Raw genomic sequence first — 12803 nt, 5'->3', positions numbered from 1 at the left:
AAAACACCAAAAAAACCACACCAAAAACCCCCCAGAAAAAACCCAACAACAAACAAAACAAACCAACAAAACAACCAAACTATCCAGGAGTAAAACACATTTGGACTTCCAACGGTAGAAATAAATAGTGTTTTTGTTAATGTTCTGAACTCTCAACATTTTTTTTTTTTGGCGGTGGCATCGGGTTCTCCCATATCATTTAGGTGACGTGTGCTGACAAAATGAGCCACTTCTCACAAATTCTGGAGATATTGGCCGCAAATTGACACAATAGTGCGGTCAAAAATGCATGCGCAACTTAATAAATACTAATAAAAAATCCCAGTAGATGGTTTCTACTTATTTTTAAAAGTTTACAGCTCGGGCAATTTCGCTTTTAACAGCAAGTCTGCCATTTTTTCTAAAAGCAATATTATGCTTTTATTGAACGTATGTTTAGGGAACCTTTAGTGCAAAAAATTGTTCACTACAAAAATTGATTTCTTGTAAGAAATTTTGCCACTAAAAAGTGTCTTTGGTGAGTTGTGACGTAGGCCATGTGCACCCTTTGCGAACAGAGTTACCCTACTTGAGTTTAAAAAATCAAAATGGAACTAGATCTAGTAAGTTTTTGAATACATTTTGGAAGAACGCTTTTTTAAAAATGGTTACGCTGACAAAAAACCTCTTTCGGAGGAAAGGGTGATTGTTTTCTTCGTTTAATTTGACTTTAGAATGAACTGCGAGAGGTCATTAAAATAACCCCCCACCCCCTAAACTCAACACTGAACGAACCCGAACTGCTGATGAACAGCGGTCGATCTGCGCACGCAAGGAGGTGCTATTCCTATTCTTCTTCTTGAAAAACGAAAGAGGGCTTCAAAACAGACTTCAGCGCCATCTGAAACAAAGAGCGAACTTGCGGCGGACACTTTTTTGGCTGAGTGGCCCATCTTGTTATGTACTATCTTTGCCATTATGCGTATGCAAAATGTGTGAAAGGAGCGAGAAGCGCTGTGAACAATCCCATTTTCCACGTGAAGAAGATTTATAGTATTTTACATGGTGTATACATTTACGAAGAATTTTGTTTTAATCGAGCCTTAGGTGTTGTGGAAAAATGTGATTCAGCTGAGACAAAGATACAAACTGATGTGTAAAAAAAGTATGGGTGACATTGCTTCACCAGTTAAAGAGATATTTGAAGATCAGTTGTGCCACGAACTTTTGACCGCAATATAGGGTCAAATTAGTAGATTTTCTTTCGATGCCATATTTTTTTTTAGTATAACAAGCCTTTTATAATTTCATACTTATAAGTTGTAAAAACTTCACCAATAAGCGTGACGTATTTCTTTCCATGGGCTCCAATCCGAGAAGTAACTCATATTTTTGTCAGCACGCTTCACCGAGTCTCTGTGGCGTCGGTGGCCTAGTAGTTAGGCTCACTGACCCCCAACCGTAAGGTCATGGGTTCGAATCCCATCAGGGGCCCGACGTTGTGTCCTTGGGGAAGGCACTTTACACGAATTTTCCTAACTTCAGCCTGGTCGGAATGGGTACCCAGCTATAGACAGAGAAAGATCATGTCAGTTTATTAGTGTTTGAGCGCTTAATCAGCTGCTTGCACTGTATGCTTCCTGGGAAGCTGAGAATGTTTCTGAGTCTTCTATAGTCTGCTGGGGTAATAACAATAATGTAAAGCGCAAAGAGCTTGCGGTCGAGGGGAGGTATGCGCTATACAAATGCTATTCATTACTTTTTTTCCTGGAGTTCCCTTACACACTCAAGTATCATTCCTTATCATCTAATACCCGAGGAAGCCAATTAATCTTATGTCATATCACTCTTAGGCACTTCTGAATCCCCCTGTGGCTCTAAGAACTACGCCACCCCCCCCCCACCTCACACACAGTTTGAGCAGATTCTGAGAGGTGTTCATGCACTGAGCTTTGTGCCTATCAAGCTGACACTTTACTAATTCAGCGGCTTATAGAATACTTCAAGAGTGACTGATTTCATGGTATACTTTCTAGCGGCTTATAGAATACTTCAAGAGTGACTGATTTCATGGTATACTTTCTAGCGGCTTATAGAATACTTCAAGAGTGACTGATTTCATGGTATACTTTCTAGTCACTTTTTTCAGTCACGTACCCTTACGACAAGACTCATCAACTCGCTAAATGTCTGCTTCAGGCTTTGGGTTTGCAAGAATCATTATCCATTTACACACACACAAACACACACACACACACACACACACACACACACACACACACATGCACACGCACACACACACACACACACACACACACACACACACACATGCACACGCACACACACACACACACACACACACACACACACACACACACACACATGCACACACACACACACACACACACACACACACACACACACTCACACAAACAAATATCAACAAAACAAACGACAATAATGTAAAAAAATTGTTTAAAGCAACAAAAACAAAACAACCCAGAAATATAACTTTGCGGTAACCTAAACCCTAACATGTAAGCAGTCTTATTTTTTTTGAAAATGCTTCCGCAACGGTGGTGGGAGCCTCTGGGGGTCTTGCTTTCAGCACAGGTGCATTATAGCATGACACTTCTTTATTGCCTCTTTGAAATGCCAGACGAATTAACCATTTCAATAAGGTCGGAATGGCTGCCGAATTGTGATTAAGCCAATGTCTCCTAAGGGCAATAACATAGAGAAACTCGAAACTTAAGCGTCTGAAATCGACACGGACAGGCGCCAGTGGCTGTCTGCTTGACTCCACATGGAGGACGCTTAAGGCCTAGACCTAGATATAAGTAAAACATTACACCACAACACTGCTGGTATTTATGTTGCATTTATTTGGGGATAAAAACACTCGAATTTCTAAAACATTGCTTAAAATGTAATTCTGCTCTGTAGCCACCCTAATTATTTGATGACCCTGATTTAAAAAAATGTAATTAGTTTTTGTCTACCGTGAAGCACCAGCTCTGAAATGACTATTTAAAATTGTTCCCAGTCCAGTCGGGTGACGTCACGGAAACTGCTGAACCCGAGTTTGGCGACGGCGAGGAGGCATTGAGAGTTCGCCACCTGAGCATAACAAAGATTGAGTTAAAGAAAAAGCCTCAAATTCACTGTTTAAAAAAAATGGAGGTACAACAGGAAAACAATGAGGTCGTGAGTTGACAGCGAGACGCCCTTCTCAGGTTTTCGGCGTAATAAGAATGTAGTCTGGATTCCGATAAAGCCGAAAACGCCGATCCGAGCTTAAAATCGCCTGCAGTCTGCCAGCTCTATGTGGGGCAAGTTGGAAATCATAAGGGAATTTTTATACCTATCGGCGCTTACTGAGTCAGTCTCCGAAATTGGCCTTCTCTATGTTTTCGCCCTTATGCGGGACGCTTCGTGGCGTCGCTAATACAGGGTGCCCATTACGGCTGGACCGGGCCGATCGCCCGACTCGATCGCCTGAAACTGAAAACAAACACGTTTGTTTTTGAGGCGATCGAGTCGGGTGATCGGCCCGATCGACCGATCCCATCCGTACTGAGCACCCCGTATAACGATGAGTCGCGAGGTGTAAATCTTTATGTGTTACCACATCACACACCATACACCCACGGCGTGTCGATCAGTACTCTTTGGCTAGGTATTTTGACCAATAATGATGTTTTAAATCGGAATCACCCCAGTGTGTCGCGCTCGACGAGGTCTCGATCGCTGCATGGACCGATCGCAGGCGACAGTTGCACGCAGCTAGACGTCGTGTGGCATGTAAAGACACAGGTTCTTTATAGTCTTACTTGATTGATTTTGGAGCGGCAAGACCTTACGCGACACGACGTCTACGGGGTGCCCACTACGGATGGGATCGGCCGATTGAGCCGATCGCCTGACTCGATTGCCTCAAAGACAAACGTGTTTGTTTTCAGTTTCAGGCGATCGAGTCGGGTGATCGGCTCGATCCAGCTGTAGTGGGCACCCCGTATAAAGCTTTATTTAATTTCCTTCAGAGATTCGGTCTAAACAGTAGGCCTACACATCTGAAACAGATAAAGAACAAGTAAGTAAGTAAGTTAATTTCAGTGTTCAAGGCCATTGGCCCAAATTACCTCACACAAAACACTTATTATTATCAAATAAAGTTTCCATAATGAAAAAGTACAGGTTGTGCACAAATCTCTTCTCATGGGTCAAACTTTGCATATTTCTGTCACTAGGCCGAATCAGGCTGGAGGGATGAATAATTTCCTTTGATGAGCAAAATTTGAACAATAAAAAATAATGTGAAATTCATCTTCAATTTCACGAGAGATGCGCCTCTCACATAAAGATGAATTTATTAATTTTCCCCGATAAAGATTGTTATTTAATAGAACACAATGAGTTTTTAACTATGACTTTTCTGTTCCAATACCGTGGGAGGGTTGATGATGTACTCAGCTGTTTCTTGAAAAGGAATTGTAAGAGAGAATAAATTATACTTGCGACAGACTTTTTCCTCTATGTACTGAACAGAATGATCAACACGTCGATTTTTTACTCCACTGAGAAATAATCTAGTGCTTACCACACTATGAGAAAGTCAGGCATATTCCAAATCTAGGGAAAATAATATTTAAAAAAAACTTCTGCAGTCCAGTTGACTCTGCCCAATTCACAGGAACAATAAAATTGTATGTACAATATCTTTGGCTATCTGCGATTTTCTAAGTGTATAGGTCTGTACCAGAATTTAATGACACAATGTATATTATATTAGAACACATCTCTCCGAACTAAACACTTTGATTTGTAGCTTTTAAAGACATCGAAAGGCTTTCCAAAATTTCATCTGAACATTGTCAAGCCCGTCCCAACTTTTAGTACCCCAAATTTAGAAGCCACGAAACAGCATTGGTTCAATCTTTGTATCAAATACGCTTTTTGCTGTTTCGAAATTTGATCCTCGGTACGAACTGAAAAGCCTTCCTGTTCGAGAAAAAATCGACGGAGCAGATACAGAACAGAGTAAACTGACGATAAGGACTTTATGAAGAGACGCTATAAACGCGTGTTACGTAGTCTGCTCACAAGACAATTATTACAGCCATGCAGTATGTAGCATTTTCACAACTCTTTTAATACTGTGATCTGGAATTAGAGGCAGGATCTCCAAAGTAAGCATTCACTCCCTGACAGGACTGAGTCAGTTAGGTGTAGAACTTTTCATTTTAAAAAAAGGTGTTTTTTACGCTTCAAAAAGCAGATATTAAACACAATTGAGTTAATTTAGGAAGCGGGCATCGATTATATTCGTCAGGGTCAACTTGGGCTTAGGGGGAAACATGATTAAACATTACAACACAATATTTACAGACAATCTAAGATGGAAGTTTAAAAATAACGTGTGATGTTTCATGTTCTTCGTAAAAACCCCCCCACCTGTTCTCTTCTTTTTTTTCAAACCATTATTTTGTTCAAATGTTAATGCTTTCTACACCACTGTGGACACATTTCAAAACAATAAATTAGACAGGAGGCGGATTTCATCCTTGTCTACAAGGGCCAACCCGAGCTGAGAGGGATACCATTAACCCTTGTGCAACTTTACAGAGATCTGTATGATGGACAGCTTTAGGACATGGGCTGGCCTATAATAGGTATAGCAGAATAACATGTGATGAGACGTGGTGTAATACACTGCTCGTCCATTTTGAAGCATTTGGAGTTAGATATATATATATATATATATATATATATATATATATATATATATATATACATTGTATATATTATAATCTTGCAGCTTATTCATTTGTCTTTCTTTAGTTGAAAAATATACCCATTTATCTTGAATAGAAGTCGAGATTCGAGATTTTGTGACTGAACGGTGTAGGGGTCACTTGGTTTCATAGTTCTAATTAGCAACAAAATGGTCGCCAAAGTTTGGTGAGTTCGAAAGCTTGAGAGTCTTTGGAAACTGTAAATTTCCACTTTCGTATGCCTTTTATCAAAGTTTTTCTGTGAAATACACCGAGAAATTCGAGAAATCGTGTGTTTTTAAATGGACATAAAAGGTGCTTAACCCCCGCCCCCCCAAAAAAAAAAAAATTAAAAAAAATTGAAGAAAATTTGCTACACTGGAAGAAAAATGTCGTTTTGTTTGCTTTCATTATTTTGACGAGCGCCTGATTTCATCACCCTGCCTCACATATGTAACAGCAGGTTGCAACCGTGAGGACTGGCATCCGAAGCCATAATTATTACTTTATGCAGCTCGGAAATGTATTTCCACTCGTTGATGATGCATCATTTTATGCACGACAGACACTCACGTAAAAATGAAAGGACTGTCACAAATCTTTAGTAACGGTTTACCAAGAACGATAGTTCATTGGCAGCGTGTTATCATTCTTTTGTTTATAAAAAAAAAAAATCAGTATACGTATTTTTACATCTCCATCAACACATTTAACCAGATGTTTTGAGAGGCGAGTTTCCGACACTGCCTGTCACTAAAGATTTGTATATATCTTAACATCACATCAGAAATACCACGATACTCAATACAAATTATCCCGGCCGAGGAATCAAACCCGGGTCTCCTGCATGCCACAATCGACTACACCTCAGACGTTAGTGTGTTATCAGTGGGCGTGTCGACCGGATGAAAGCTGTTGTCACATAATGTGTTGGGCAAAACAAAAATTAAGAGCGTAATGCCCAACTGCATTGCAGACAAACGAGCAAGACGTGTTCAAAAGCCTCGTCAAATTCTTAAATATTCATTCGTATTAATGATTAAAAAACAAGCTATTTTGAACTGTTATTTATCTTACACACTCAAAAAAGAAAATAATGTTATTGTTTCTCAAGCTTTTGGAAACGTTGTTATAACACGTTAAATGAAGCATAAATGATTGACATACATGGCTCAAGAGCTGTAATGCGACATTTTAATGCAAATGTGACTAAAATAATACAAATGTACGTTTGGTCTGACTTTGGATTGTATGCAGCTCCGTCTAGACAGAGACTGCTGTGGAATTGAGGGTAACAATAATGTGTTACAGGGTGCTCGAATCAGGCGCTTGTAAAATTGGAGGAGTTTTTGTTATGTTATCAAAAAGTGAGTCAATGTTCTCCAAGCTGTTTTTTCTTTATGTTTTTAGGACAAAAGCAAAAAAAACAAAAAACCCCCAAAAAACAAAAAGTGACAGACAGAAAAAGAGCTGTAGATTCATGAATAGAACATCGGTATTGGTCCATAGATGCTAGAGCTTTAGCTTGTTCTGCTGTGAATTGTAGTGTCTTTTCCTTGTCACGGTTCTATAATTTTCTTCAAAAAGCGTGCGCAAGTGCTCGCACACACGCGCACACACACACACACACACACACACACACACACACACACACACACACACACACACACACACATACACACACACATATACTCTCTCTCAAACGTATATAAACGGCTAGTTCTTTTGCATTTAGGTGACTGGTGAGAAACGTAGGCCTAAGTCAGCATTAACGTTCACTAAGACCAGGAGTCTTTTCCACAGAAACCATCCTTGCTCCACTGTTTCCTCTGTCATAGATTTGTATTAACAACAATATTTTGCTCGGGAGTGCCCTAATAAGGTAAGTGAATAACAAGGTTATTAAAGACTAACCATATCCCAAAATCAACTAAAAAATACATGATAAAAAATGACAGAAAAAGACAACAATATACTTTTTAAAATATTTTTTTTCAAGTTTATTTTTTGCCTTATTTCTTTTTCAGTTTGAGACTTTTTTCCAAACAAGTCTATGGCTTGCAAAGAGAAAGACCTAGGTTTAAAATCTCATACCAAGCTTCCTTATAGATCAACATATACAACATAATTCAGAGCTGCTAGATCTAGAATGAAATTGCGATCTTTTGGTGAGAAAAGTTTCTCATTTTTTGGGCCCTAAAACCTGGAACACCTTACCCAAGGATCTTAGAGAAATAACACATTCTGATACGTTTAAGCGGTTGCTCAAGACTCATTTCTTGTTTAATTCTTAGTTGTAGTGTATTAACTTAGATCTAGTAAGTGCTGATATAGTTTTTGTTGTTTTGTTTTTTTTGTAGCTTCTTTTTAAAATGCTGTTCTTTCGTAAATATAGTTAATGTTTGGTTGTGAAAGTTCTTCTTTATGTGGCTGAACTGGTTTTTCTTGTTTCTGTGAAATATTTTCTCTTGTGTAAATCATCATGTGATTGGTGTAAAGCGCTCAGAGCTTATTATTATACTAGTATGGGATAGACCGCTATTTTTTATTGCAATCTATTATTATGCTGTTTTATTTATTTTTTTGTAGATAAATTTGAAGGGTTCTCCGCCCAGTTTTAATTGTTTTTGTTGTTGTTGTAAATTGAGATTGTCAAGCTATATTGGTTCAATACAGGTTTGAGACTAGAGGCTCACCGAGGATTTGTTTTTGAAATGGAAAGCTATGGAAATCATATGAAGAGCGACGCAAATACCAGTGCAGCCCAATAGCAATAACAACACAAAGAAGAAGAGTTGTAGCAGCCACAAAAAGCCCGAAGAAAGTGAAAGCTGTAAAACTCTTTGCTTCTGGTAGAATCGGAACTGTAGGGCGCAGGTCCTCCACCGTTACGCTGCCGTGAAACCGGCTGTCTGGACCAATCAGAGGCTTCTTGCCTTTTGCTCCGTTGAGAAAAGTTGCGTTCGCGTTGCCCCAAATCGTCCCAACTGGCTGTATTCCAGCCTGAATAACGAGGCTAGGGCCACAGAGTTGGGTGTGGTCGTTCTGTAGATTAACAAATAAATCAGCTAATAGTCAAAAGTTTAGAAACTAAACAATCAAGCCAAGAAATAAATCAAAATAAAAGTTATAAAAATAGATAGATCATCTACGTGAATTGATAGCTATTAACATATTAAATTAGCAAACAACTGATAGGTAAATATATGAACTATTAACGTTTAGTAAAAGAGTGAAGAAAAAAAGGAATATTTAAAAGAAAAAGCCCTGTACTATAGCTCATTGTTAAAAAAGAAAGTGATATTATTTTTAGGGGACATTAGTAACACGTTTTACATCGTGATAAGAAGTATGATTCTCTGTCTGTATGAACGTGAACCCATTGTGTGATACTATCTGAGCTACCAGATGGCTTGAGCAATTGCTTTTCCTCTTTGACCTAATTTCGAAAAGTAGAAAATCAGCTCGATTTTATAAGTTTTAATTCATAACCATCTTACAGTTATGAAATTACGTAAAGTTTTGCATTGGAGTAAACACCACAGAGCAATTCGACCAACGAAAGCAAATATGTCTTAAGTGCCATGACTGCTGTTTGGATAAAATCGCGAATGAAAATTTTGAACAAGTTTGTGAATTTAGCTAAGACAAAATGTGATTTTCCTATAATTCTTGAACAAGTTTGAGTAGTGAGATTAGACAAAATTGCTTTGAAAGGTGACATCAAGCTCTATTCAGCCATAAGTTTATGTCTGATTTGTCTATTTTGGCACTTAAGCCATTTTTGCTTTCAAGGGTCGAATTGGAATCGTACAATTCGTTCTTTCTTTAATAGCTCCACAATGCTATGCCTTTCTTCGCAACAAAGAGAGACTAGCAACTGTAGAGCGTGCCTTGTGGCAGGCCACCTATGAAAAAAATTGTTTCCGCTGCTGTGATGTTCCCTAGTCAACAATCAGCCGATTTCTGGATCGATATCAACAGACGATTTTGATTCTATTACAGGACTGAGAATCTAGGAGCAAAACGTCGAGCTCAAGATCGATGTATTCGGTGACTACAATTGTGGGATTGAGTCATGTAAGCCTCCCCAACTTTTCAGGCTGTACAAGGATTGGCTTGGGTATCGGATCAAACGATCCGAAATCGTCTTCTTGACGCCAGTGTCTGGTCACAACGGCCGTTTCAGTGGGCTTTTCTGATAAATTGTCAACACCAGCCAGAGAGATCAATATGTAGTACCGATCCAATGCAAAACTTTACGTGATTTTATAAATATAATATGACTAGCTGGGCCCCCTTTCGATGAAAGGAATGATCGGCGGTGCCTTTACGTTCTTATACTAACCGTTCTCTGACCGTCTAGGCCGGTGCTTTAATATCAATTAAAAGTAATTGGCCTACCATATTTACGCTCTAATGGAATGGGGCAATAAATCTTGAGAGATGAAAACAATGAGAAGGTCTAGGTCTATACTCTCAAAACAAAACGCGCCTCGCGAAATATCACTTCCGGATTTTCTAAAATTACAGAGACAGGAGCGTCGGCCTACAAAAGCGATCGACGAAATAAAGAAATTTTGCTTTTTTGCAGCAAAACTGTCTCAAAACTGGAAAAAAACCAAGGGCGCCATGCTCTGGAGAATATTTTAAATAATTTTTTTGCGAAAACCGCATGTCGATCGATGCAGCCATTAAAAAGCCCTTTGAATAGCAAAATTCGGCCACCACAAATAGATAGATTATGAATGAAAACTTATAAAAATGGAGCTGATTTTCTACTTTTCGAAATTCAGGGCTAGTGGAAATGACGTCACGCGTATCAGCTACAGGGGCGCACCAGCCATACCGTTGACAGTAAAGTCTAAATTATACGCACGACGAAACGGACTGATCTAACTGATACGATTCTGATACGATGAGCTGTTAGACCAAACTGACTGTGCAATTTGAAATAACCAAAACTGATGAAATCCGGTTGATGTACGATGGATCAGTCCGTTCGCCAGTATATCAGGAGGAGCTGCCTGATATTTTTCATGCGGACTTCGTCAGTTCGAGGTGACAGCACGGCAGAGCTAGTGTGTTCCCCGCTATTTTTATTGTTTCCCCTCTCCTCAAGATAGTGGAAAGTCAGTGGAGAAAGTCAATCGTCGTTTATAGCTAGAAGCACCGAGCTTGCCGTGGTTCTTATAATAGCTACATATATGTTAAAAAAATACTATATAACAAAGTTTATAGATTTGTATCATTCAAAAGAGGCCCTCTGGAAAATAACGTCTAAGGAATACAGAGATAAGTACTTGAAAGAACAGTCACACCAAGAGATGGTTAGACTTTTTGCAATCAGAAGGACGCACCCGTGGACAACATTTTTGTCAAGAAAGCTCAATAATTTAAGGAGAGCGTTCAAAAAGAAGTTTTAAAAAGCCATGAAAATTCGAAAACTTTTGGACCTGGGAGTGAAGACATTTATGAACATCCACTGAGGTACTTTCGCTATCTCTTGTTCTTGAGAGATGAAGAGATACCGAGGTCTGGGAGTTCCACAGAATTCTACACTTATAGAAGCGGAACTCCCTCTTCGCGATCGCCGATTCGTTGTGAGGAATTGAAACTAAAACATGGCGGCCAGTTGAGGACACCTTTGGCTGCGCCGCACAGCGAGGCTTCGCGTTGCTATGCACGCTGATGCTAGTGGTAGGGCTTTTTCCTGTAGATTCAAAGGCAACACTTTTATTCATAGCAATAACAAAGAAGGCAGACTAGTCCAAAAATAGTCAACCCAAAACAAAATATCCCCCAACACAAAAACAAAACAACAACAACCAAACAAACAAAACAAAACAAAATACACTCACAAAAAACACCCCAAAACAAAGAAAGCTTTACAACCTAATCTACATCACTCAAAACAAAAAAAAATCATCATTGCAGTTCGGTTAAAAATTTGGGGTGCAACTTACCCTCAAATATCTCTTTAACGGATGGATCAATGACATCGATACGTTGCACATCAATTTGTCTTAGCCTAATCATATTTCCCCCCAACAGTTAAGAAAAGATTAAAAAAATTTTCTTCATAAATTTATATAACATATTACAAATCTCCTTCACGCAGAAAATGGAATTGTTCACTGCACTTCCCGATTCTCACACACCTTTTGTATACGCATATATGGCCTACGTCACAGCTCATGAATGACACTTTTTAGAGGCAAAACTTGTCACAAGAAATTGATTTTATAGTGAACACAGTTTTTTGCACTAAAGGTTCTCAAAGCATGCGTTCAGTACTAGTATTTATTAAGGAGTCTTCTAGAATACCACTAACAGGTGTTTACAAAAAAATTGATCTGTTAAGACAGATGGATACAAGTCATTGTGGGAAAGATGTGTTCAATAGTTTATGAAATATTTGACAATAAGTTGTCGCACAAGTTTTTGACAGCAGTGTAAGAAAGACTACACGGAGCAATGGATGAACCGACATGCAAGAGGTCCGACGGGCAGACATGTGTACAATCACATAAGCAAGGTTAACCAATCCAACAGCATTAAAGCCCTCAACAGAAGAAGTGAACAAACAACGATATACTTCCGCTTCCAAAATCAGCGCATACTTCTAAATCATCTAGATTTCTAAATCATCACCTTAACGGAACCAGCCCAGATTTTTTACTTCGTCTACACGTCTAAAAAAGTATAACATCATTTCTTTGAATGTCCCAAAAAACTGAAGGATCTCCGACGGTAAGCTCTTTCTTTCGTACCACAGAGTGTACCCTTTACCACGTTACTGCGGCAAAGATTGACTTTTGAAAGCCCCGACCTTTTTAACATATATTTTTGCTGAAGGACCTATCATCAGTGGCTACTGTATTTACAACAACGACATCAACACTGGGACAACTGGCATCATCCGCGTCGTGTATGTGTGTTGAACACACCAGACATCAAACTAGTGCATGCCAAACATCAGCCAACCTTGTCGCGGATAGGTTCAACAGAACAATTTTGTTTAAACCCCCCCCCCCAAAAAAAAAAAAA

The 12803-nt window shown here is 39.1% G+C and overlaps 1 long non-coding RNA gene across 1 annotated transcript in view; it reads right to left on the bottom strand.

Annotated features, from left to right (window-relative positions):
• Nucleotides 1-7729: 7729 nt before the first annotated feature.
• LOC118478603 overlaps nt 7730-12803 on the bottom strand; it is a 6021-nt gene continuing 947 nt past the window's right edge. Inside the window, exon 2 of the long non-coding RNA XR_004859168.1 lies at nt 7730-8798. This is a non-coding gene — a long non-coding RNA (uncharacterized LOC118478603). The remainder of the gene's footprint in view (nt 8799-12803) is intronic.

The sequence above is a fragment of the Aplysia californica genome, unplaced genomic scaffold (assembly GCF_000002075.1).
Source record: "Aplysia californica isolate F4 #8 unplaced genomic scaffold, AplCal3.0 scaffold00725, whole genome shotgun sequence".
In the NCBI taxonomy this organism is placed as follows: domain Eukaryota; kingdom Metazoa; phylum Mollusca; class Gastropoda; order Aplysiida; family Aplysiidae; genus Aplysia; species Aplysia californica.
The sequence above is the reverse complement of the archived record's forward strand: the minus strand, read 5'-3'. Positions and strand labels throughout refer to the sequence as shown.